The following is a 26207-nucleotide window of genomic DNA, read 5'->3' as shown; positions in this document are numbered from 1 at the left end:
AATATATAAAAATAAATCAAGCTGATTTGATACACTTTCTAGGGTCAACCCATTACATTCATCTTTTGAATAAATGTTATTTCTATAATTTTGTCAAAATGCATTAGAATAATTGCTTAGAATGAAGACCTTAAACAATATACTCAAATGCTATCTAAGTAGCATTAAATAGCCATAGCTCTCTGTTTAAGCAATGACATAATTGAAATGTGATTGTTGAGCCCCGGAAAAGATGTAGCATTGAAAATAACTTGCCATTTGTATTCTAGGGACTCAATTTTAACATTGTCATCACCCCCTCTTTCACTCTCTAGTACCCGATCAATCACAAAAAAGATAAATTTCTTGAAATTGATACATTTGATAGAATGTATATACAAGGCATTGTGAGTGTTTTTATTTTTGATGGCCCTTAGATGTTCTGCAATCCTTTCAACTTGCAAGTGGTTTTTCCTACATAAAACCCTGAGCATGTTGCCAAATAGACCACCATTTTGGAATTACAACAACATCTACCTGGACAGGGGACTGACTTATTGTGCCCCCAAACTGTAACATAGGGTCCATCATTAATAAATTTGCAGAATCTACATGCCCCGCATTTGTCCATATGGGAGCATGTATGTTCTGCCTTGTGTTCTTCTAATAGATTTTTGATATTTCTCCCTCTAGAAAATATTACACTTGGCATCTGGCCTAACTCATTTTTTTATTTCGGCAACATGTACAACATGCTCAGGGTTTTACGTAGGAAAAACCACTCGCAAGATGAGAGAAAGGATTGCAGAACATCTAAGGGCCATCAAAAATAAAGACACTCACAATGCCTTGTGTGTACATTCTATCAAATGTATCAATTTCAAGAAATGTATCTTTTTTTGTGATTGATCGGGTACTAGAGAGTGAAAGAGGGGGTGATGACAATGCTAAAATTGAGTCCCTAGAATACAAATGGCAAGTTATTTTCAATGCTACATCTTTTCCGGGGCTCAACGATCACATTTCAATTATGCCATTGCTTAAACAGACAGCCATGGCTATTTAATGCTAAAGCAAAATAAAACCACAGTCAAGGATAATCGGATCAAAAAAATAGCGTACACTCCTTTATTGTCCGCTTTCGTCAACAGACTTCATCAGAATAAAAAACCTCTCTTTAATCAAGGTATATATAACACTACTAATCAAAAATAAATTGAAACAATTTTTTTAAAAACACAGAATCAAGAAAAACCAGAAATGATGTCAGCATTCTTATTTACAGACAAACCCCTGTATTTTAAAAAACATTTTACATTTATTGTATCATTTAAACCTGGGTGTACGTCAGATTTCAACTTGATTTGCCAAAGGGTCTCCCGTTGTTCCAAATAATTTTTAAAATCCCCCCCCTCTGAGATCAGGATGAACAACCTCTAATACTGAAAACAGAAATTTCTTAAAAACAGAACAACTAACTGAATGCCTAAGCAATGCATTAGTCCCATCCTTCTGACGAATAGCATAAAGATGCTCCCTAATACGCACTTTTAGGTGCCTGGTGGTCATCCCCACATAAAAAGCAGGACAACCAGAGCATAAACTAATATAAACAACACCTTTCGTATTGCAATTCACAAATGATGGTACACCTATAATTTTCTGATGAGTAACAATGTTGATATACGGACCCTCAGATATGTATCGGCATATGTTGCATTGTTGACAACAGTGCATTCCTTTTTTGTCAGTAAGAATGGTATCTTTGTATACATGTATACCTCACTACGATGGTGTTGAAGCTGTACGTTGTCTTTTATCCAAAAAGAACTATGGACTTACAAGTGTTATATCCACCATTTGTGGTTTTTTGGATATAATTTTAGAGAACAATTATTTTCTCTTTGACAAAACTTATTACAGGCAAAAGAGGGGAGTTGCAATGGGGTCTCCTGCCGCACCAGCGTATGCTAACCTGGTAATGGCATGGTGGGAGTATGAATTTTTACCCCATTTAGGCAAGAAATTCAACATTTCCTTTTTTTGCCGTTATGTTGACGACTTGTTTTTCATCATTGAAGGTGATTTAAATACTGTTGACTCATTCCTTTTAGAAATTAATTCACTGTCTAATTATCTTAAATTTACCAAAGATTGTGTTGGATTAAAAGTCAATTTTTTAGACGTGCTTCTTTGGTGGGACTTAGAAGACTCTAGACTACACAGTCGTATTTATCGCAAGGCGATGTTTAATAATGGTTACTTGCATTACACCAGCAACCACCCTAGACATGTTATTAAAAACATTCCTAGAGGGCAATTTATAAGAGCAAGTAGTATGACCTCAAAATATGTGGATTTTATTCATGAGCTAGAATTCATTATTAATTTGTTCACGGATAGAGGATTTTTTAAACCTGATTTATTAAAAATTAGTAATGAGATCAAAAATAAACACACAAATGACTACAAGCCATTGTTGGATTATACTGCTAAAACAGAGCTGTGTTCTGACATTGTCTTTTCTAACAAAAACATAGACACAAATTTGATTTGTGCCCTTGAGATGACACTTGATAGTCAGCACATTCAGCAAATATTAAGAAGTAACTGGAGGATTATCAGGGGTAATTCGGATTTATACAAAGTGCTGGGTGATGAACCTTTTTTTGTATCAAAGAATAATAACAGTTTAAGAAAATTTTAGAATTTCATGACAACAATTCTGTTGCCATTCTTACTGACAAAAAAGGAATGCACTGTTGTCAACAATGCAACATATGCCGATACATATCTGAGGGTCCGTATATCAACATTGTTACTCATCAGAAAATTATAGGTGTACCATCATTTGTGAATTGCAATACGAAAGGTGTTGTTTATATCAGTTTATGCTCTGGTTGTCCTGCTTTTTATGTGGGGATGACCACCAGGCACCTAAAAGTGCGTATTAGGGAGCATCTTTATGCTATTCGTCAGAAGGATGGGACTAATGCATTGTTTAGGCATTCAGTTAGTTGTTCTGTTTTTAAGAAATTTCTATTTTCAGTATTAGAGGTTGTTCATCCTGATCTCAGAGGGGGGGATTTTAAAAATTATTTGGAACAACGGGAGACCCTTTGGCAAATCAAGTTGAAATCTGACGTACACCCAGGTTTAAATGATACAATAAATGTAAAATGTTTTTTAAAATACAGGGGTTTGTCTGTAAATAAGAATGCTGACATCATTTCTGTTTTTTCTTGATTCTGTGTTTTTAAAAAATTTTTAACTAATTTAATTGTTTCAATTTATTTTTGATTAGTAGTGTTATATATACCTTGATTAAAGAGAGGTTTTTTATTCTGATGAAGTCTGTTGACGAAAGCGGACAATAAAGGAGTGTACGCTATTTTTTTGATCCGATTATCCTTGACTGTGGTTTTATTTTGCTTTGGTTTTTATGGTTCTTTGATTATTGCTATTTAATGCTACTTCGATAGCATTCGAGTGTATTGTTTAAGGTATTCATTCTAAGCAATTATTGTAATACATTTTGACAAAATTATAGAAATAACATTTATTCAAAATATGCATGTAATGGGCCGACTCTAGAAAGTGTATCAATTCAGCTTGATTTACTTATTTTTATATATTAGTTTTATGTAATATGTTTAAACAGATTTTTTGTACTTGGAATGTATTGGTTTATTAGCATATTTAATTAATTAAGGTGTGTGATAGGTGGATTTGAATGTGAAAAATATTCATAAGTGTTGTGATGTAATGCTCCTTGTACTATGAAGAAGTCACAGATTTACATATGGTGAAACTGCTTAGTATTTTGGAGCTTGTTGTGAGCTTTGTCAATAAACAGCAGTTGGTGCAGTTCGTATTTATTTTGCTTTTTTCATTCTATAGCTATGTCAAGAATCTAGATGGCAACACCCAAATCTGCTCTGAGTTGCAGCACAAAGGCATGAAAATTACAGAACCAACTGATATTGCCAACATCCTGGCAGATAGTTTCAGTGCTAACTTTACCCCCCTCTCACCCCCCAAAACTTTACCCCCCTCTCACCCCAAAAGGACCCATATCTATACAGGAAGAATGCAGAGTCCCTGTAATCACAACTACGCAGGTAAAAGCTGCACTCTCTAAAGCCAAAAACACAGCATCCATGGGACCGGACAACATCCCAGGCTGCGTTTTACACGAACTTCAGAACAAACTGGCTCCCCACTTAAGCACCACATTCAATAATAGCCTCGCATCAGGCTTTGTGCCCACTGAATGGCGCACAGCAACAGTTATCCCACTCCACAAAGGGGGAGCCACCACTGATCCCGGGAACTATCAACCTATTAGTCTGACGAGCCTGGTCTGCAAGGCCATGGAAAGTACCATCATGGAACTCATAAACAAAGACACTGGTAACCTCCAAACTCTGGATCCCACCCAGTTCGGGTTTGTGAAAGGCAGATCATGCCTCCTGAACATGATCGACTTCTTTGAGGCTGTCATCAAAGCCGTGGATGAGGGTAAGGTGGTTCACACAGCCTATCTTGACCTCGCCAAGGCTTTCAACACCATCCCCCATTCTGGAATTATAGCTAAACTCACTAAAGTAGGTATAAATCCCTACGTCACAAGATGGGTTGCCAACTGCCTCACTGACAGAACCCACACTGTAAAAGTTGCAGACTCCAAATCTGACCTCAAAGCAGTGACAAGTGGAGTACCACAGGGTTCCGTCCCGGGACCTCTCCTGTTTGGTATCTACTTCTCTGAAGTACAGGCTAACACAGAAGGCCTCTGGCTAATGAAGTTCGCAGATGACTGCAAAATAGAAGCCATAGTAAAGTCCCCAAATGATGTGGACATCCTACAGAAGGGCCTCACTGAAAAAGATGCCTGGTGTCAGAGCCATGGCCTCAAGCTCAATGCCAAAAAGTGCAGTGTCATCCCCTTTGGTAAAAATTCTGTACCCATGAACTACCACATAGGCAGCAATCTACTTAACACCGAATGCGTGATAAGAGACCTTGGGACCCAGGTGGACAGTCGTCTCTCCTTTGATATTCACATCGCCACAGTAGTCAGGAAGTCCTTCTACGTGGCACACCTCATCATAAAAGGGTTCTCATCCAGGAAAAAAAAGAGGTCGTTGTTCCCTTCTACTCGTCACTCATTAGACCCATTATAGAGTACAATGCCCCTTTTGTAATGTACCTCACAAGACATCTGCAGCAGCTGGAAAGGCCACTGAAGTACTTCACAAAGAGGATTACTGGCCTCAAAACAAATGCCCTACACTGACCACCTCAAAACTCCAGCTTTACTCCGTAGCATACTGCCTACTCCAAGGTGATCTCTGCCTAACATATAAAGCTATGTCAAACCCAGAGCTGTTGGACATGCTACACCTAAAGAAATCCCAATCCCTCCGAGCCATAAAGGCATGACCCCAGCACCGAGCCCTAAGGGACTCCACTAGTGACTGATGTTTTTGTGGAGGTAGAGTCCCCCTTTGAGCCAGCTGGTTATCCAATGTGTGACAGTGGTTTACTCCTAGCTTCAAGAGTTTGAAAACAATGCCCAAACGGGTATTAGTGATGAAGGTTTTCTGCCAGGTCAAGATAGGTAAAGTGCACTGTTTTGCCCTCGTCCACAGTTTTGGTAACTTTTGTGAAAAAAATCTACCAGGTTATAGGCACAACCTGCTTCAGATGAAACCAAACAACGTTACACCCAATGTTAAAAGGTTTTTTATGTCTTTATTTAGAATATCTCTGATAATTCTTTTCATGGCCTTTACATATAAAGCTACTCAGACCGGGTCAGTAGATGGCCCACCCTTGTGCAGAGGGATAAATCCTGCAGCCTCCATTTCACAAAGAAGAAAGGCAGTTAGGAGAATAAGACTAACCAGTGATTTTAAGAAGCATGATCAGTCTTGTTTCATGCTACACAGGAGACATCCTGGGATATTATTTGGGCCCACATATGCAGTATTTTTTGTCTAGGAGAACGCATTCAGTACTTCATCAGTGACAGCTAGTGTAGGTTATGGTCGAGGTTATCTCTTGAAAGGTGTTTAGGGGGAAGGCGGCATGAAACCGTTGCTAAATTTATTGGCCAGGTTTGCCACATCCTCTAGCACCATACAAGTGATGCCACTTACAAAATGTTTATCAAACTGTTGTGCAATACCTTTGAGACTGCAGACATTGCTAAAGAAAGCCTTGTGGTTGTCCTCTGTCTGTGAGACTACCTTTACCTCAAATTTGGCTTTGGTGGACTTGATAAGACTCCAGAGTTGTTAAGTTTGATAAGGGGTTTCTTACCTTATTAAGCATTGCACTTCCTAGTCCTGGCCATGGTTTTCTTCCTTTTGTTATACAACCTGATAATGAAGGGATTCCAAGAGGATGGCACGTTCATTGCTGAGCTAATCCTGCAATTATTTTGGGTAGGTACAGCAATGCAGCTGTTTATGTGATGGTAAAGGGACTCTGAACATTCCCTGTTTCGTCCTAGAACCTATCCAGACCTCCTACATCAAACTGTCACTCCTTAAAACTGAAACTTTTCCTTCACCAGATAATTTCCCAGCAGAACACCTCAAGCTAGCTGCCAGTTCCATAGACTATACTGTGAATCAAACTATCCCTCTCTTTTGAAAAATTCTTCATCTCCCTTCATATAGGGGGAATCTCATCTGATGTAACCAATTTCAGATCTATTGCCGTATCTTCTTTGTCAAAGCTTCTGGAGAACTGAATTCACAAACTACTTGAATGCATCCTTCAGGAAAAGCCCCTCACGCAGCATGGTTTTGGACCTGCTCACAGTGCTGTGGACGCCTTAACCTTCACAGATACTACTACAGCCAAAGACAAAGGCAAACCCCATTTCCTCTATATTCCTTGATCTCTCTAAATCCTTTAATCTAGTCTCTCACCAAAAACCCCTCTGTTAACTGTCTTCCCTAGGGCTATCACAATTGACACTACTATGGTTTAACAACTACTTAACCGATAAATACCAGTCTGTTAAATGGCTCCCCACCTTTTCTCCCTTCCTTCCTGTCAATACTGGCTTGCCACAGGGCTTCATTATCAGCCCTCTACTCTTCAATATATTCACTAACAACCTACATAAATCCTCTCAGCAAGCTTCTCTCACACAAAACATCAACAATTCTACCCCAATATGCACATCAGATAACCCCATGTTCAGAGAATAACTCAAGAAGCCTTTAACCCTGTTGAAGGTTGGCTACAGGATAAATCACCTGTTACTAACCCCCCCCCCCCAATAAAAAAAAAAAAAACTACTTCTCTTTTTTTTCTAAAATCCAATTTCCATGGAAAAAAAAAACAACTTTAAAATTTCTTCCTTAAATAATACCGTGATTGAAGTTACTTCACATATAAAACTACTTGGCATGACAATGGATTACAATCTTAAAATTTGATTTATATATCCAAAACATCATCAATAAAGCACATCTAAAACTAGTTATCCTTCACAGAGTAAAGAAATTCCTTACTGACTCTGCCAGGGTAATTCTAGCTACCACCTACGCTCTCTTCTATATGGACCCCCTATTATGACCAACCTAAAAGCCTCACTTATTTGAAAACTTGAACAGTGTTACAACACAGTTTTCAGATTTGCTTGCAAAAAAAACCTTACCAGACCCACCACTGTTTAGCACTAAAAACACAAACTGTCTTGAACTTCACCACCTATCTTATATCCAAGCTCATCTTAACCGGCAATATAGTCTACATCCCATTTGCCTGCTCAGCAATTAGCACATACTCCATTCTATAACTGTTCTCTTCAGTCAAATGATAAACAAATACCATCTAGAAATGCTGGGGTCAATCTCTATTCCAATAACACAGCTAGAACTTGTGAGATAGACCTGAATTTTATTCCATCTTCATCTTTTCAAAACATTACTAAAAGACTTCCTCTCTGCCTCCTGGCTTTGTCCCCGCTCCTTATCGAAGACACAGCTTCTCCTAACACCCTTCAACACTTTCTTATACTTCCATTTAAAGCACTAAATCCTGTAACCTGGTTATCCCCTTCTAATACTATACTTTATCGTAGTGCTTACTACATCTACTTTTAATTTAGCACAACCAAATTACCATTCCATTGCTACCTCTCTAGTAAACACTTAAAACTTGCTTAGCCTCCTCCAACACCTCATTCTAATGTATTTCTTAAATTACTCCTATCTTATACACTACTCTTCTAGCCGCAAATACACAATGCAATGCTTGTATGTTAATGTTTGCAAATGCCAATACAAATTTTATTACACTGACTACTACACTATGCATACACTGCAACTGCGTTATAAAATTTGTTACTGTAATTGACTGCATAAAAATTTATCTTAGAGCTTTTCCCCCAGGGCCTCCACTGAAAAAGAGCACCTGTGTCCAGTCAGTCTTTGCCAGTAAACCAATATCAGTCAGTCAATCGGTAAATAAATTCCACGTAGGCAGTGGAGTTCACATAGCTGGGGGGAGGGGTCTTGAAAGTGTGTGGTATCAATCAGCACAAAAAGGTTTTCTCTGGAATAATTGTAACCATCCAAAAGTAAAAAGGTTGCCGAAAACGTATCTGTTCGAGAGCGTTATTTCTTTGGTGTGTTTTGTCTCAATAAATTCAAATAACTTTTGTTGGTCTTGGAGCCCTTATTTGGTGTTTCCAGCGAACTTTGGATGGTTACAAGTTTTTATTCAGTTCGCTTTCATCTCTCTCTTTTTGACTGGTTTTCTCTGGAATAATTCCTAAATGTTTGAAGGTTAGATGGGGTCACAGGTTGTAATTTCAAAGGATACAGCTTTATGTCTGACCTGACAAGCAAGCATGGTGGACGCAACATTCCCCCATGTTTGTGAAGATCAAGTCAAGGATGTTGATGTCCCCATAGCTCTCAACCTCTTAGCACAAAAAAATCTGGACAAAGCCGCAAAAATAGGGACAAAGAATAAAAGTTATTGTATTACTACACATTTTCTGAAGGATATGAAGCTTAAAATTCAAATACTTGTTATTATTTAGTGAATTCAGTCCTCACTGATTTGCCACAAAAATTCAGAAAACCACAAATATTACGATGAACAGACCAAAAATATGAGGCAAAAAGCTGGACTTTCTGTGAAAATCTGGACAGTTGAGAGGCATGGATGGTCCTAGTGGGAGTACAAACTAGCTAGTCCAGAGCATTTGTGTTGAGCAAGTCCAGAAATCTCTGGGCCTGAGTAGTGGAAGTTGTATACGTTTCAGAGTTTATAGTGGAGCAGTTGAAGTCACCAAGAAGTACAGTGTTGGGTTCAGTGCATTATGTATACGTTATGGGTGTCCTGGATTATAGGAAAAGGACCTACAGCTTGCAATGATATGGTATGGGACTATACTAATGATGAGCTGCACTACGAGAAGTTCAAGTGTTTCATACACCTCAAGACTGGTCAAGTAGTGACTGTTTATGATGAATATCGGAACACCTCCACCTTTCGTCCCTTCCTGTGCAGTAGCAGATCTAAATGTGTGGAAGGAATTATAGCCTTACACTGCTGGAGTGCTCTCAAAGGCTTGAAACAATCTGTAGCTACACAAATGTCTACATTCTCCAGAGTGAGGAGAGTGTGCAGGGAGTGGAGTCTTTTGTTTAGACTCCTGGTATTAAGCAGTAATACTTTTAGATTATCCAGGACTGGTTCTGCTTTGTTGGAAGGTTTATCAGGTAGGCATTGCCTAAAAAAGGCATTATGGGGGTGTACAAAATTTTAATCAATATTCAAAAGCCTGAAGGGGGACTGTCAACCATATCCTCCCAAGCTGACAAATAATGTACTCCCTTCGAATGACTTTAACAGATCGACTTAGTTTTCAGTGTCAATTATCTTCTGCTGATTTTGTGGCATCATCTTTGGAGAAGGTAGAAGGCTGCTCAACACTATGTTCATACCAGCCTGGCACACATAGACCGAGAACTCCAACACATCCCTCATCGTGTGTCTGTGTGCGTCTCTGGCAGATCCTGGTCCCAGATAGGCAGCAGACTTGACTCTCTCCTTGCCCAGCTTAGTGAGTGGAACATGTGTGTGTCTCTCAATGTAATAACCAATGAATACAACATTTGCTTGTGTGGGGGGTTGCCTTAAGGGCTTAAGAGTAGAAACACCATAAGCTGAAGCTCTGTATGTTGTGGTAGATATTGCTTTGGTAGATTGTTTATGGGGCTACTGAGGATCCCTACTTTTATAACTGCCTCTAGGAGGCCTTTGAGCTTTGGCTAGATTACTTTTAAGAGCTTCAGTGCAAGTCTGTGTGTTTGGTATTCACTGCGAGTGGCAAGTAGAATGTAGTGCTGGGTTGTTTCTGATAACTTCTCTGTTGTCTCCAAAGATAATGCACAATTATCTCTCTCATACACTCTACCCAATTAAAAATTAGGTGGTTGTCAGTAAACACACGATAATTGCTACACTGTGTCAGGATGCCAATTTTCACCAAGATGGCTACAAAAACAAGAACGTGCTTATCCCATGGTTTCAGATGTTAACTCATGGTTTCCAACAGGATTTGTATCAGAGGAATCTAGAAGAGGTCTGCTTGGGTCCTATTTAATTGAAACTGAAATGTTTAACACAAGACTGTTGCAGCAATGCTCCTGTGTGTATAAACTACAGTAATTAACACAGGAGTTTACGGCAGGTTTGCTTGGGTGCTATCAGGCTAAAAACCGCAGTCTTAGTATAATCTCATACAGCAGTGCTCCTCTATGTGCAAACCTGGTGCTCGTCATGCAACCATGTACCCAGGAAATACTGGAGATTTAATGCTTCTGTACAGGATACTGTTAACATCTGCTATACAATGAGCAATGTTGCACACATGACAACTTCATACAAGCACAGAAAATCATAGTTCACTGACCAAATCACAACAAAGTCAACGGTTCCCTCACTGATTCCCAAGCTCAGAAGAGTCCAGGCTACTTTGCACTCCCATTAGAGTGCAGACCTACATTTTCTAACTGTAAAAATTATTAAGGAGCCCAAAGTGCCAAAACTCAGCAATTACAACAGTAAAATACCAGCAACGTGCAAAAAACAGCAGTTAACAGTGAAATTACAACAGAACTTTAAAAGTGCAAAAACGCAGTAAATAATGCAGAAATACAACAGCAGCATTTTGAAGTAATAAGCAAAAGTGCAATTCAACAATATGGAGTACATATCTAGCTTGGACAGAACCGGACTGAAGCAGTTACACTCAAGTCTCAATGGCATGGATGCCAAGAATTGATCAGCTCTGCATAAATGACAGAGGCTTTACACACACACAGAAAATAAAAAAATAGGTACATGGGATCAGCATCTCCTTTTATACCATTTCCAAACATTCCACAAAATTAGGGTTATCACAGAGAGAAGGGTAGGTCTGTCAATCTCATCATCAAGATCTTCCATGAAGAGTCCAAAGAATGTTCTACATAAGAAGTTTGTTCTTTTGCTGGCAGCTGAAAGAATGAAGACTTCAAAGTCCTTTAAGATACAGACAGCTGGAGGAAAAAGGGGTTCTGGGCTCAGAGGAAGGAGTAAGTTGTCAGGTCTACCACACAGAAGTGAACAGCTGAGGAACATCTTCTTAAGCCAAAAGGCACTATGGGTGAAACCCAACACTAAAGACATCAGCAAGTGAACCACTAATGTCAAGGAAATTTAATACAGTGGTACTCAAGACTCTAGTCCTTGAAATCCCACTGCTGGCTCTGGAGCCATAATGCCATCAATGCCAAGAAAACAGGTGCTGGAAAAAAAAAATCTGTGCTAGCATATAGTAAATCAGTGACGGATCTGCAGAATCCAAGAAATATGGCACAGAAACATGGATTCCAAGGAAGGGGTGATGATAGGGCTAATGTGATAAGGGAAAATGCTGGGAGCCAACAGGCATACGTTGGAGCCAATGACAAGATCTGCTGGCAATGCTGACACTAGTGATGGAGAAATTCAACTCCTACAGAAAACTTGTAGAATGTGCACTTGTGCTTAATATCAGAGAGGAACACTTGATCATCATAAGCAAGTCCCACACTCAACAGCAGTACACATCAATTTGTTCTATTTTTTTTAATTACCTATTTAGCTTTTTCTGCCTGCTTGCCATCAGCTGCTCTCACTGCCAATTGGCCCAGTCATTTCTTCTTTAATAAGGGCAACAGACAGCCATGAGTGGCTGTCATATTGAGAGCCATCACTGATTTTGTTTGTAAGCACAAACTCCCACTCCTTGGCAGATGACACTGTAAGGAAGGGCCCTGAAATGTCTACTTCCAATAGGCAAATGTGCACACCCTTAGCACATACCAATCACAAGAAGTTATGTCACTTCAGCAGAATACTGCAAGAGCACAAGTCTCCGGTCTATTAACTGCAGACTGTTCTCCCATCCTCAGTGGGATCAAACGCTACAGCAAATCAAACCACCACCATCCTCCTGGTAATGGGTGACCTGACATAGCGAATTCATTCTCATTTCCCCCTTGCTTAGCACTCTGTGGCTAATCTGGTAATCAAATTCGGGTGGATCACAGTCAGGGCTCCTTCTCTCTGCTTTACGGAGCTAAGAATCAATTCACCCTTATTTACAAAGGAAGAGCTGGTGAACCCCTGACAGACCTCAGTGTTTATGACCTCAAAGAAACAGAATGGGATTGAACAATGGAGGCAGGAGGACAAGTAACCTACACCACAAAAAAGGATTCTGTACTCCCTGATGTATGACCAGCTTCTTTTACAATTAACTAGGGGCAAGACTGCTCTTGAGCCACAGAAGTACCACCAGTATAAGATGGTCAGACACACAAATTGAAGGCAGCACCTTTGCTGAAAAGCACTTTCCTTAAACTTTCAATTTACTTACTTATTTTATTAAAATGTGTTAACAGAGATAAAACACTGGCCCCTAAGGACTGTTTATAGGTTCAGCCCAAGCTTAAACACAAAATACAGAAAAAGTACAAACTGGCACTACAGAGTACAGTGTTCCAAGAAAATTACTGAGAATCAGCAGGCATAATACAATCCAAGTCTGAAGTAATAATCAAATGGAAGTAGACAAGTGGTTGTAATTAGGACAGAATTAAAGATACCATCACCATAAGGAATGGTAAGGACAGCATGGGTGTAATTAGTCATGTGACGAGGAAAACTGACATTACCTAACGGAAAAAGTACAGAGTTTGGAAGAAGACAGCTGTGCTTACGTACATTATATACATATTAAGACCTGGGTGACAGATTAAAGTCGGTGAATTTGTCATAAACTGTTTTAGATGACTACACCCATTGCGTAAAATGTGCAAGAGACAAAGTTTTACCACATTTCTTACATCATGATGGCTAAATGGACGTCACTCAGTCTGAATGGCAGCCAGAGTGCTGTGATACCAAGAAAGCTTTTCTTCACTTTCTGCAAGTGAAGCTGTCAAATCTGAGGCAAACCATACACACGTGCTGTGCAGTTTCTGAAAAAAAGAAAAGAAAAGGGGTATGGCCATTGGTATGGACATTTTTTGAAAAACAGGGTGGAAGTCAGAAGATAGAAGGCACAGAACCGACTATGCAAACAAAAAGACATTTTCTACAAGGAATTTTAACAGAAAGTTGCCAAATCAAAGAACGAACTGGAAGCAATAACGAAACCATTTGAGACTACCATTCTCACTTTAAGAGCTAACATGAAGCTCACCACTAAAGCTGGCAGAGATATCTTGCCCTGGTCCACAAAGGAAATTTAGATGGTGGGATCTTTCTACTGCATACATCAATTTTCTGAAGAATATATAAGGGGTAGGAGTCCAAACAGTCTTACAACTGCACTACTCCAAACTTTAGAGTAATTAAGGAAGCAGCCTTCTCCTTTCCTGATGTACCAGATGATGCTGAGAGCTTTCTGGAGTAATGCAACAAATGGCAATTAATAGGAGATACATATATAAAATGTAGCAATGACACACTGCAGATTTATATCAAATACACTAAGGCAATGTATGCTGGATTTGCTTAAATTATATGTTAAATTACATGTATACACAAATATGTATATAAATGTACAAATATGGAATATTCTGAACATTGTGGTAATTCAATTTTTATCTGCGCTAATAAGCACAATGAAAACAAAACACACAAGTTGCATCAGTGCCCTAAATAAAAATGTGTAATATTAATATTACATTTTTATACGATCTTGTTTCACTTTTAATAGTATCAAAGTATCTGTGCAAACTGACCTCATTGAATTTTCTGCCTAGTCTGTTTGCGAATTACTTTTGTGCTTTGTACATTTTTTCATCTTTATCAAATTTTATCATCTTTGCTGAGTATATATATATATATATATATATATATATATATATGAATAAGCACTTCTAAGCAGGGTCTAAAAATGGTCCTGATGGAGAAGTGCTCTGCACTCCAGCTAAAAAAAATAAATAAATACATACATATATACCGGTTATTTATTTATTTTACAGTTTGCTTACCAGGATAGTCCGTTGGGCCAAGAAGAGCCCATTTTCAAAGGAGTCCCGGGGAGCAAAGCTCCCTGAACAACACAGGGTTGACATTACAGTTTTATATGAAATCTTAGCAGAGTTGCAGTAGGATGGGGGATAAGAGGTGTTAATTTTGAACCCAAGAAGGGTGGGACAATAAGAAAAAAAAGGTAGAGTAAGAGTAAGAGTAAATGAGGAACATGAAGATGGCAGTCAGAGCAGCTCAGTATGATGAAGAGAAGTAAAGGAGTGGGAGAAATGGGGAAAAAAAAGAGGCAAGTCATGTGGGATGAGAGCAGGAGCATTCCCAGAGGGTTTTGAGATGGGAATGAAGCAAGGTCTTAAAGACAGAGTGGTTGTCTGTAGTAAGAATAAAAGGTGGCAGAGAGTTCCAGAGGTGAGCTAGGGAAAAGGATAGTGTTGGTCTGGAGGACAACCAAGCTTGTGCAGTTCCAGCAAATTCTGGTTATTGGACCTTAGAAGTCTGTTGGGTAGGTGCATTTTGAAAGAGGAGGCAAGGGAGGGACAGATGGAGGGATCAAAGATGAGTTTATGGGCATGAGTAAGTTGAATGTAGGTAAGATGGTTGGGCAGTTCAAGCCAATTTAGTTTGTGTAGGGCACTGCAGTGGTGGGAGGAGGATTTATAGCCGGTAGCAAACTTAGAAATTTTGTTATAACAGGAGGATAGCTTTGTCTTTAGGGAAGACTGAATGTTAGTAAGAAGTGGAGCACCATATAGGAGAGAAGGAATGAGGAAGGTGTTACGGAGTACAAGTTTAGTAGTGGGAGTGATATAGCAGTTATGGCGGTAGAGCATGCCAAGTTTTTGGTGGGTTTTCTTTATATTGGTTAGTAGGTGGGTATCAAATTTTAACTGTTCATCAATAAGGACTCCTAGAAGCTTTGCATGGGATGCTACCTCGAGAGAGGTGTTGTTTTGACTAGTAATGGAGAATAAGTTCTTGTCTATAATGGTACTTTTTGAAGGGGAAAATAACATAATCTTTGTTTTTGATGCATTGAGGTGGTTGTCTATCATCCAACATTCGGTATAGGAGAAAGCATCCGGAGTTAGTTTTAAGACAGTGGAAGTGGCGGAGCAGATGATCATAGAGTCATCTGCGTACTGAATCAGTTTAGCACTAGGAATGTTTTGGTGGAAGTCATTTATGAAAATGTTGAACAGTAGGGAACCCAATAGGGGAACTCTGGGGTATGCAAGTAGGTGTACTAAGGAAGGAGGAGGTGGCTTTTTTCCATTTGACAGCTTGTTGTCTGTCGGACAGGTAACTATAAAACTACTTGACAGAAGAAACAGCCATTTTTAGTAAAACAATTTTTATACCACAAAGTTAGACTTTCAGTTACAAATTGCACTTCGACTCGCACCGAATTTTTAATTGCTAGTTAAGTTAATATTTGAAACCATCACTTCTATGTTTAAGTTCTGATATTATTACAGCAGAACATATTTACAAATGTTATCCCAATGACTGAAATTGTGCATGCCTATTGTGAACCAGTTCTAGTAGTATTTACAGTAGGAATGTTGTAAAGTTATAAAAAGTAAAAAATCTGAAAGAGCAATAAATATGCACTAAAAACAACAATAAATCTGTAAAAGGACTAAAGATGACATTATTAGCTCTATCAGGTAGATACAGCTTTCCCAGCCTTTGTACCCTGTCCCAACATAAGGCATGAAAGTGCCAAGTCTCTCCACATACTTAAACGTGCCCAAGAACCAAAATGGCAGCAAAGGGAAGAAACTCTGCACCAGCTATGGAGGGGGTGAACATGTAACAGATGGCAGTCCTGGTCTTACAAATATATCATTAGGATAACAACATAATTATGTACTTCATAAGGAGGAGGTCCATCTTCAATAGAAATAGGACAGTGTCTCAAACAACACCCCTCACTGACATCTTTATGTGAGCAAACCCAGAGAAGTGTGACCCAAAAAGAAGACCAGAACCCAGATAGTAAGTACATTTGGCCTACAGTGCCTTGCAAAGTTCCTAAGAAAAGACTAGGCAGACATTGCACAATTTCATACAAAACTGCTGTCCTCAGGAAGGCTGCAGACATTGCAACTGTTTAGTAAAGAAGGTCTTGGGTACTAAATTAAGATGTTTCCTACATTTATTGTAACAAAACAGGATGTAGTTAAGATAACCACGCATGAACAGGAGAGACAGACAGACAGAGGGAGAGAGAGAGACAGACAGACAGAGAGAGCCTTCTCTCCTGGCATCCTTGTAAAATTTATACAAGTAACTGTCTGGCCTTGCAGATTGCCATCTCATGTTTTATGTTGAAGACTAATGATATGTGCACTCATGCTTTACGTTGAAGACTAATGATATGTGCACTCATGCTTTACGTTGAAGACTAATGATATGTGCACTCATGCTTTACGTTGAAGACTAATGATATGTGCACTCATGCTTTACGTTGAAGACTAATGATATGTGCACTCATGCTTTACGTTGAAGACTAATGATATGTGCACTCATGCTTTACGTTGAAGACTAATGATATGTGCACTCATGCTTTACGTTGAAGACTAATGATATGTGCACTCATGCTTTACGTTGAAGACTAATGATATGTGCACTCATGCTTTACGTTGAAGACTAATGATATGTGCACTCATGCTTTACGTTGAAGACTAATGATATGTGCACTCATGCTTTACGTTGAAGACTAATGATATGTGCACTCATGCTTTACGTTGAAGACTAATGATATGTGCACTCATGCTTTACGTTGAAGACTAATGATATGTGCACTCATGCTTTACGTTGAAGACTAATGATATGTGCACTCATGCTTTACGTTGAAGACTAATGATATGTGCACTCATGCTTTACGTTGAAGACTAATGATATGTGCACTCATGCTTTACGTTGAAGACTAATGATATGTGCACTCATGCTTTACGTTGAAGACTAATGATATGTGCACTCATGCTTTATGTTGAAGACTAATGATATGTGCACTCATGCTTTATGTTGAAGACTAATGATATGTGCACTCATGCTTTATGTTGAAGACTAATGATATGTGCACTCATGCTTTATGTTGAAGACTAATGATATGTGCACTCATGCTTTATGTTGAAGACTAATGATATGTGCACTCATGCTTTATGTTGAAGACTAATGATATGTGCACTCATGCTTTATGTTGAAGACTAATGATATGTGCACTCATGCTTTATGTTGAAGACTAATGATATGTGCACTCATGCTTTATGTTGAAGACTAATGATATGTGCACTCATGCTTTATGTTGAAGACTAATGATATGTGCACTCATGCTTTATGTTGAAGACTAATGATATGTGCACTCATGTTTTATGTTGAAGACTAATGATATGTGCGCTCATGCTTTATGTTGAAGACTAATGATATGTGCACTCATGCAATTGAGCAGATCCTTTCCCCCAATGGTATTCTCATGGAAGAACGCAGGCATGTCAATAAGGTCTTATAAGACAGGTACCTCAAGCCAGGCGACACTGAAAGCCTAAAGGGGGATAAAAAGATTTTTTTCTGCTTAAAGTGAAATCCCTAGAATGCACAGAATCCTGAAAGAAAGGAAGATGTCTTTAAGATAGGATTTACATACCATGAGTGATGTCAAAAAAGAATCTTGAGTCACATGAAAATCAAAATAGCTGCAAAATGGACTTTAAAAGCAGCTCAACCCCAAATCAAATAACTCAAAGATAATTCAATATAAAAAAAGACAAAAAAAAGCCAAATCCTATACCAGCTGCCCATCAAGAGAAACAAGTTCACTTTTCTTGAGTGTCTTTTGAATATCTGGATTTAGGAAAAAGACGAAATGATACAAACTACTTGTGGGTTACTGGACGCTACTAAAGGTGGAAACACCAAACCATCAGCTTCATAGAATAAATGTCCAGATGAGATGATGTAGACAATCAAAATAGGGAAGTTACCTCCACAAAGAGACCAGATGAGTCCCCCTGGGTTCTAATGTTGGGACCCCTCCTGTTCGATATCTACTTTTCTGAAGTAAAAGCCAACACCAAAGGGCTCTAAGTTTGCAGTCACTGAATATCCAAATGGCTTAACTATCCATCAGGAAGGTTTGTCTCAAACTATCTGGTGCCAAATAATGGAATGAAACTAAATGCCAAAGAAGTGCATTGTTGTATCCTTTGGGAAGTCATCTAATACAGGAAACTACCACACTGACAATACACCCCTAATAGTTGACCCAGCTGCTTGGGATTTGCTAACTTATGTGGACACTGACCTAAGTTTTGACCAACATGTGTCTACTGTAAGAAAGTCCTTCTATATTGTGCAGCTTATAAACAAAGGGATTTATATAGATCTAGGGATGTCACTGTCCCCCTTTACTCAGTCCTCATTCCTCATTATGCCAGTCATTGAATATAATGCCTCCTTTGGCATGCATCTGTTCAGCCACATGCAATAATTGGAACATCTATAGACATACCTTACTAAAAGGATATCAAGCCTAAACAACATGTCCTATGTGGACAGACTCCTATCCCTGTCGCTACACTCTGTACCCTAACAGACTGCGAAGAGGTGATCTTTGTCTAGCATACAAGGCACCCTCCAACCCATTATTGATAGATTTACTGCACATCAGCAAGTTAAACTGCATCAGAAATACTCGCTCTAGGGATCTAAACCTCTTCTGCAGCATCAACAAAACAGTTTGGAGGGACAGGTATATCTCACAGGGAATACTACTGCTGCGGAACAGACTCCTCATCCCAGTCCATATTCAAGCACAGCGTAGATTTATGGATGAGAAACAGAAAATGTACCCCGGGATTTTCCCCTGTCCTACTAATGAGCAGAGGCAGGTAAAAGTACAAGTTTTGCAAAGGAAAATAAGGGGCTATTAGACGAATATGACAAACTTCTGACTTGTGCAGTTTAGTTTTCTAGTGGATCATCACCACCACAGAAGTGTGGGAAAATGTAAGAAGTCCAAGGAGCCACATGTGGACAAAAGCATCCCTGGCTCATCCTCCTGGAGAATGAAGCATATGAAAAATACTCATTTGCAACCCTGACCAACATTAAATGCAACAAGCTGCATTAAGATTGGCTGCCCCAGAACAGCTTGCAAGCCATTCAGAACCTGAAGGACCATCCACGAAGTATTAACAGACTGTAGTCTCTCTGCGGGGTAATGGACCTACTCTGCAATGCTACTGGCTACCAGACAGTGGTTGCAGTGAAATGTCCAATATCAGACTCACAGCCTCGCTTCTCAGCAAGGAGGGTAAGATCACAACCCCCCAAGCCTGAATGTATCAAGCCACTGACAACTTATTCAAGTGGATGGTATTAATACCTTAAAAAAACACAGTCTTAAATCTTTGACAGCATCAGAATTACATTCCCTGTAAGTTTACGTGACGGTTCAATCTGAAAGCATCCAGAGCCCTTGGACTGTCTGCCTGTTGTCATGAGACACACACCTCTCATGCAACAACCTACCCTAAAGCAGAAATTTTCACAATGATGGAGGTTTGAGCTATTAAGTAACTGGGAAACAGTAACAAGGATGGCACTGTCTGTAACATCCACCACTGACGATGTGGTTTGCAAGATTCAGATGCTTTCATCAGTGAAGACACAGGGTCTAAACTCTGACACCACTGGATCCTCACTATCCACTAAAGCATTTTTATGAGGAATCTACCATGGAATACCAGTGGGATGACTAATGCAGCAATGAAATTTGTAGTCTTGGAAACCTGGGACTGGACAGAAAGCATTCTTTCTGGTAACAAAAATGCTGAGAACTGAAACATGCACAAATGGCAGCCAATGAAAGTCAGCAAGTCAGGTGGAGTCAAATGAAACTTTGCAGTAGTCACAAAGATACAAAACCAGAAGTAGTTAAAACCAGAACAAGTGCAGCAACTAGAAGCCAGCCTGCCAGTAACAGGAAGATCTTGATTCTCTGTAGCCCATAATGGGCTAAGACTATGGCTACATTTGGTGAGCACCCTGGTACTGAAGTAAGACCAAACAGAACCACCAAGAACTAACAATAACTGGGTCTGAATATGTACTCCTGCCTCCTCTGCAATTTTAATGTCCACATAGGTGTCTTGGAGGTCCAAAGCGTACATCCAGTCTTCTTCAGACAGAGAAGGAAGACTGACTGCATCACAACCATGCAAAAAAGTTGCTTTAGAATAAAGGTGTTAAGACCACTTAGTCCTAAGACTGACCACAGTACTTTTCTTTCTGGGCTTCAAAATGAGTTGGGACTACCCAAACACCTTTTTGTCTAGTAAAGCTTCCTGGATAGCTCTTTGCAATAACAGCTTTGGTGCCTCCTACCTTGCACAATTGTTTGACTAGGTGCGAGGTCACGCAGGGGTTGGGATGTTGGTATTGACTGGGCTTAAAGGATGCTCTTGTATTCCCTGGATATCAGCATCCTTATCTGCACATAGTGATGACATTCCTGGAAGACAGTTAGAAAGACGGATAACTTCTGCATGCCTTCAGAGTGGGACAGTTTAGCAAAGCCCTAGGCTAGGATTGCTGCTGCCTGCTCATGGAATGCACAATACAGCACAGAGAGAAACCAGGCCAAAGATGTAGCTTGCCAGAGTCTATGTCTGAAACTGCAAGTCTAGATATAACCAAAGCTAGGTTGAACAGATCCATCACTTATACATAAAAGGCCACCAGTGACATCAGCCCTGTGAAATAAACACCTGGCACTGCTACCAAAGTAACCACTGTCACCAAGAGGATGGATGAAAACTGCATCAAGAATTTTCATTGGTAAAGACATTAACATTGTAACATGCAGCATCAAAATCAATTATATTTTACACAGCATCAAAACTGTCCCCAGTGCTGGAACTGACACAGTAGGAAAGCGTAATCTAGGGCATGGCCCAAATGAAAAAAAAAAAAGATCAGCGAATGTAGTACAGGAGTTTTGAAAGTGGGGTGAAAAATACACTGCCTGTAATGAAAAGATGAGTCAAGGGAAATGTCACAAGATCAACTACCTTGAACCTTTAATATGACCTCTGCCAATATGTCATAACCTATGACACAAAAAGAAGAGGCAGCAGATGTACACATAGCTATCCTTGACTTCTGCAAGGCAGAGGAAGCAATTCTGTTTGACTATACCAACACTATAAAATATGGTGACAGCTTCAGGTAATCCAACAGACACTTTAATTAGTTACTTTTGGCATGTTCTTCCACTTTAGCAAGACAAACAGCAGGGACCTGACAAGCATTAGGTACAGTTGTTTTCCCCTAGTTTTAGGATCAAGGAGGAGCCCCAATACCAAAATGGTTTTGGAGAGGTAGAAGAAACATATGCCTCTCCTGTTTCCCACGCAGAGAAAGGCTGTTCAATAACGCACAACTTAAACTGTTTTTCTTTTGGTAAGTTCTCTAGAAGAAAAGGTTAGGCAGTGCCAGGTGTTACTATGAAACACAGAATTGATTTCTTTCTCTCTCTCTTCTACTGGCCTCAAGAATGTGGGAGTTTATGCTAAGACAGTGACTAAAGACAAAAGTTATGTATTATAGGGAAAAGTATCAGAAATCAAACCCTATACAAGTAATTTGGTGTGAGCTCGTGGTACTACGTTTTGTATCATATTATACGGAAGGGAGTGAAGAGTGCAAGACAGTTGGCTGCTGTAAAGCCACTTGAGCAGTTTGTTGGTCGCATGTGTAATTTCTATACGTGTTACAGCCAACATGGCACAGAGGGATAAGACCCTGACTATGGCCCGGACAATCCATGATCAATCAAGTAGCAAATCAGGCATTAAAAGCAGCCAGCAGGAAGGATGGATATACCCATGCTGGGGAGGTAGGGGCATGCAAAAAAGCAGAATGATGGCTGAGGAGGCAAAACTACTCTAAAGCCTGGGATAGATACATCCACACATATCACACTTCACTGCCCACCCAGCCTAATATGCAGCAATACCAGTACACTGGGGAGGAGATGGGGCTTAAGACCTTAATGCTCCAATCAGTGTATACAACTTGGCCAGCTCTGCTGCGTTCTGTGCCTCCATCCTGGACAACTAAAGGTGCCTGGTGGGGCAATACAAGTAATAACCAAGATTTACTCAGTCCCCTTCTTTCCTTTCAAGCAGTACCTGATGAAGGCAGGAACTATGGGAACAAGTGTCAAGCAGCTCATGGTCAGTCTGAGATGCATCAAAAAAAATATATAGTAATATTATAAGTATCCAATGTATAACTATGTCATCAACATAACTTTACATTCAGTATATAAAAAAAAAAAAACTATCCACACAATTCAAATAAATGTCAGTGGGATACAAGTGCTACCATGTACTCAAACCTGATGTGGTTTAGTCATGAAGCAGAACAGGGCATGACTAAACCTCACCGGCTGCAAGTAAACCCAGCTTCATCCTTAAGTGACAGTGGTGCAGTACTTGTGCCACAATAGAGAGTCTAGTACTGGGCTGCTATCAAAACATTGCTGGGTGAACATTATATACCAAAAGCATCATGAACAAAGGCAGCAAACGTGAAATGATGAACTACCAGTGCCCCCAGTTTCTACATGCAAACAGAATGACACCTTTAGACAAGTTGCTGGTGCACAGACCTGCTGCAAAACCTAACAACAAAACAGCACAGTAAGTACTTAGCAAAATACACAAGACAAAGCTAAAATAAACATATCTGCTCCACCTAGCAAATGTAAAATTAAAGTATCCAGACTAGCAAGCAAAAAAACCACCCCAAGTCATACTGGTTTTATGTCAGTAACACTACCAAATAAAATGTACTACTAACAACATGTACAGCACTTATCTGAGTTGGAATGGGACACATAGGAAGATGACAGAAGCAATACCTGAAAGACACTAATGATAACAATGATGATAATTATTATATCATCATCATCATCCAAGGCCAGCACAGACGGAAAACTCTGGCAGCACCATGCCAGTGAATGCTACACCATGCTCTTTAATGAAATCATAGTTAACATTGTGTACTTCAGTTTAGTAGAGTGGCACTTTTTACACTTGCAAGACTGTCGTTAGTCGAAGAGATTTACTAGTAAAACAGTCATATTATGCATTTGACTTTCTTATTAACATAATATTTTTCATTCAACAAATCAAGCTGTACAAGACAATAAATATGTTCATAATCACTAAACAAATACTCATCAACACTGCTGATTAATATTTCAATAACTAATTTGCATATATACTAATTAACATTATGCATCTAAATTAACATCATTCTTGCTGGCTAACTTACAGGGCTTTATTAATACACTCTAAAAAGGATAAAAAAAAACAGTAAGTAAAACTGTCTAGATTAATTGTCAAACATATCGGCACTAACTTCATAGCTTGTTTACTGGCTTGTTCACTAGGATAATATGCTGGTATACAAGGGACTTATTTTCAGTAACATTATAGGGAAAAGCGGAGATGAATGCACGTTATCAATCAAAACGGGAAAATGGCCAATATCAAAGAGGAACGTATGAAAGCTGCTATATGTTTACACACAAACCATCTCCATAACTTCCTGTCACTGCTGCCAATAACAAATTTAAGCACCTAGGCAGGGGTGGTGCCTAACCACAAATAATCCACGTATTTATAGTTTAAATCCACAAGACAAAAAAAGCATGTTGTACTATTACCAATCACATCAATTGTGAAGTGGGTGCTCAGCTGATAAAATCCTCTGTGGCAACATCCATTCTGCCTCGGGCCTCAGCTGAAACAGGAAAAAATGCAGGTCGCCTCAAAAAGGAAATTAAGAGAGGTAGGAAAAAACCCTACATTATTGTTTCCTCGAGATGCTGTACTCTGAGTGCAGCATGTTCTCAGTTAATACTACTTTCATTCGACATTTGTGAGGCTCACTATGAATCATTGGAAGCCACAGAATCGGACCTCCCTACCGTCCGCCTGATATTCCATAGGGTAGCAATCGAACCCAGACGCAAAGACACATCAGTACTGCTACATCGAACGCAGAAGCCAAAAGTCCAACAGAATTCCATACAGTGCTCTTTACGCCTGCGTACTAGCTTACCGCAATTTGTCTGTCTTGGTGTAGGTTACGTAATCGACTATCGTGGGTTGGCGTTTACTGAAAAAACATTTATCCAGGAGGTGTTGTGTGGACTAATACTGGCATGAATTGGTGACTGATGTAGCTGTCAACTGTTCCTCTTTTTAGGGCTGTCCCAACTGTGGCTCAAAAATGTGTTCCAGATGGATTACATTCAATAAATATAGTTCTCAACTGCTATGCATTTGCCCGAAAAGATTTCATCCTAAAATCAGAGTTGGATATGAGAACATATCTTATTTAATAAATGAAGTAAGCCTATACAAAAAAATCCCTATAGGGTTTACAGACTAGTAAAAGAAGAGGTTCTATTGTGAAAAAAAGTGCTCGTCTTTCTGATTCTCTGCTATGACTTCTTTAGAGTCATTGGTATGATTTTTAATACTCAGTGGTTGAGAGATACTTTAGAACATTCATGTTATTTCACATGTATTTTTCTATTAACTTTATAAGTTAATAGTTCTAGTATCTAAAATAATGCCCGTTTTTCTTTCTTTTTTTTCTGCCTAAGCCTTGTCCCTGGAAGTAAAAGGTTGAGATCTGTAATAATAGCTCTCAACCAAAGCGGAGCAAATCTCAAAAGAATCAGAGACAAATCCAGACACTTCTAAAATATTAGTACTATTAACTTGAGACATTGATTGAACAACATATGAATTTATATATATTTTCTGAAGTAAAATAAGTGCATAATGCTAACTCCTGTCATTGTTTATCAACATCAGTTTTAGAAGGATTACTGCGGTGGTGGTGCTGCGGTAGCGTTGTCGCCTCATAGCATAGACGTTGTCCCGTTCGATTCTCAGCTAGAGCGTCTTTTGTGTGGAGGCATACGTGAATAGGGCGTGGCTTCGTTGAAGGTTGTACGTCAGGGTGAGTAACCCGGTACGTAAAAATCCGCTACCAATCATTAGCGGACCGGAGTTCCGCTGTGGCGACCCCGAATCGGGAAAAGCCGAAAGACACAAAAATCAGTTTTAGAAGGGATTAAGAGGGACAGACCTAAAATGTATTTATTTATTTATTTTATTTTATTTGTCTTCTGGGGAAGCCCGACTGAGCTGGTTGCCCTTTTTCAGCAGAGGCTTGGCGAGAAAAGTTCCACATATAAAAACAATAATACAAAAGAGAAAAAATACACATTTAGATACAATACTGAAATGAAATTACACAATCGTACAATTCTGAAATAAATACAACATTACACAAGATGGAGAGATGAGCAAGAGAGAAATTAACTAGTTTAACACAATGCTAACTAAAACAATATTAACAGTGTATACAAAGATATCACTCCCAGAAGTCAGGAATGTCATTCAAAGTTTGAGAGCATATAAAAAACTGCATACAGATATACAATGAACAAGATGAAATGCGTTTACTACACCTAGGAGTGTACCATTCTAATGCATGTTAGAAAGATTTTAGATATGAACATTGACAATGTCCCATGCATTATTAATTAGAAATTTGGTGAA

General features: G+C 39.2%; 1 protein-coding gene across 3 annotated transcripts in view; it reads right to left on the bottom strand.

Annotated features, from left to right (window-relative positions):
- Positions 1 to 25049, bottom strand: part of AKAP11 (A-kinase anchoring protein 11) — a 1036012-nt gene extending 1010963 nt beyond the window's left edge. For 2 of the 3 annotated variants that reach the window (XM_044071703.1, XM_044071704.1), the window contains exon 1: positions 24293 to 25048. The gene's annotated coding sequence lies outside the window, so the exon portion shown is untranslated. Of the gene's footprint in view, positions 1 to 24292 lie in introns of all 3 variants that reach the window. The other variant, XM_044071705.1, reaches the window with a different exon arrangement.
- Positions 25050 to 26207: the final 1158 nt, after the last annotated feature.

Source organism: Protopterus annectens, chromosome 5.part0 (assembly GCF_019279795.1).
Source record: "Protopterus annectens isolate FY-2018-M chromosome 5.part0, PAN1.0, whole genome shotgun sequence".
Lineage (NCBI taxonomy): Eukaryota > Metazoa > Chordata > Ceratodontiformes > Protopteridae > Protopterus > Protopterus annectens.
Note: the sequence above shows the minus strand (reverse complement) of the source record. Positions and strands in the feature narration are given on the sequence as shown.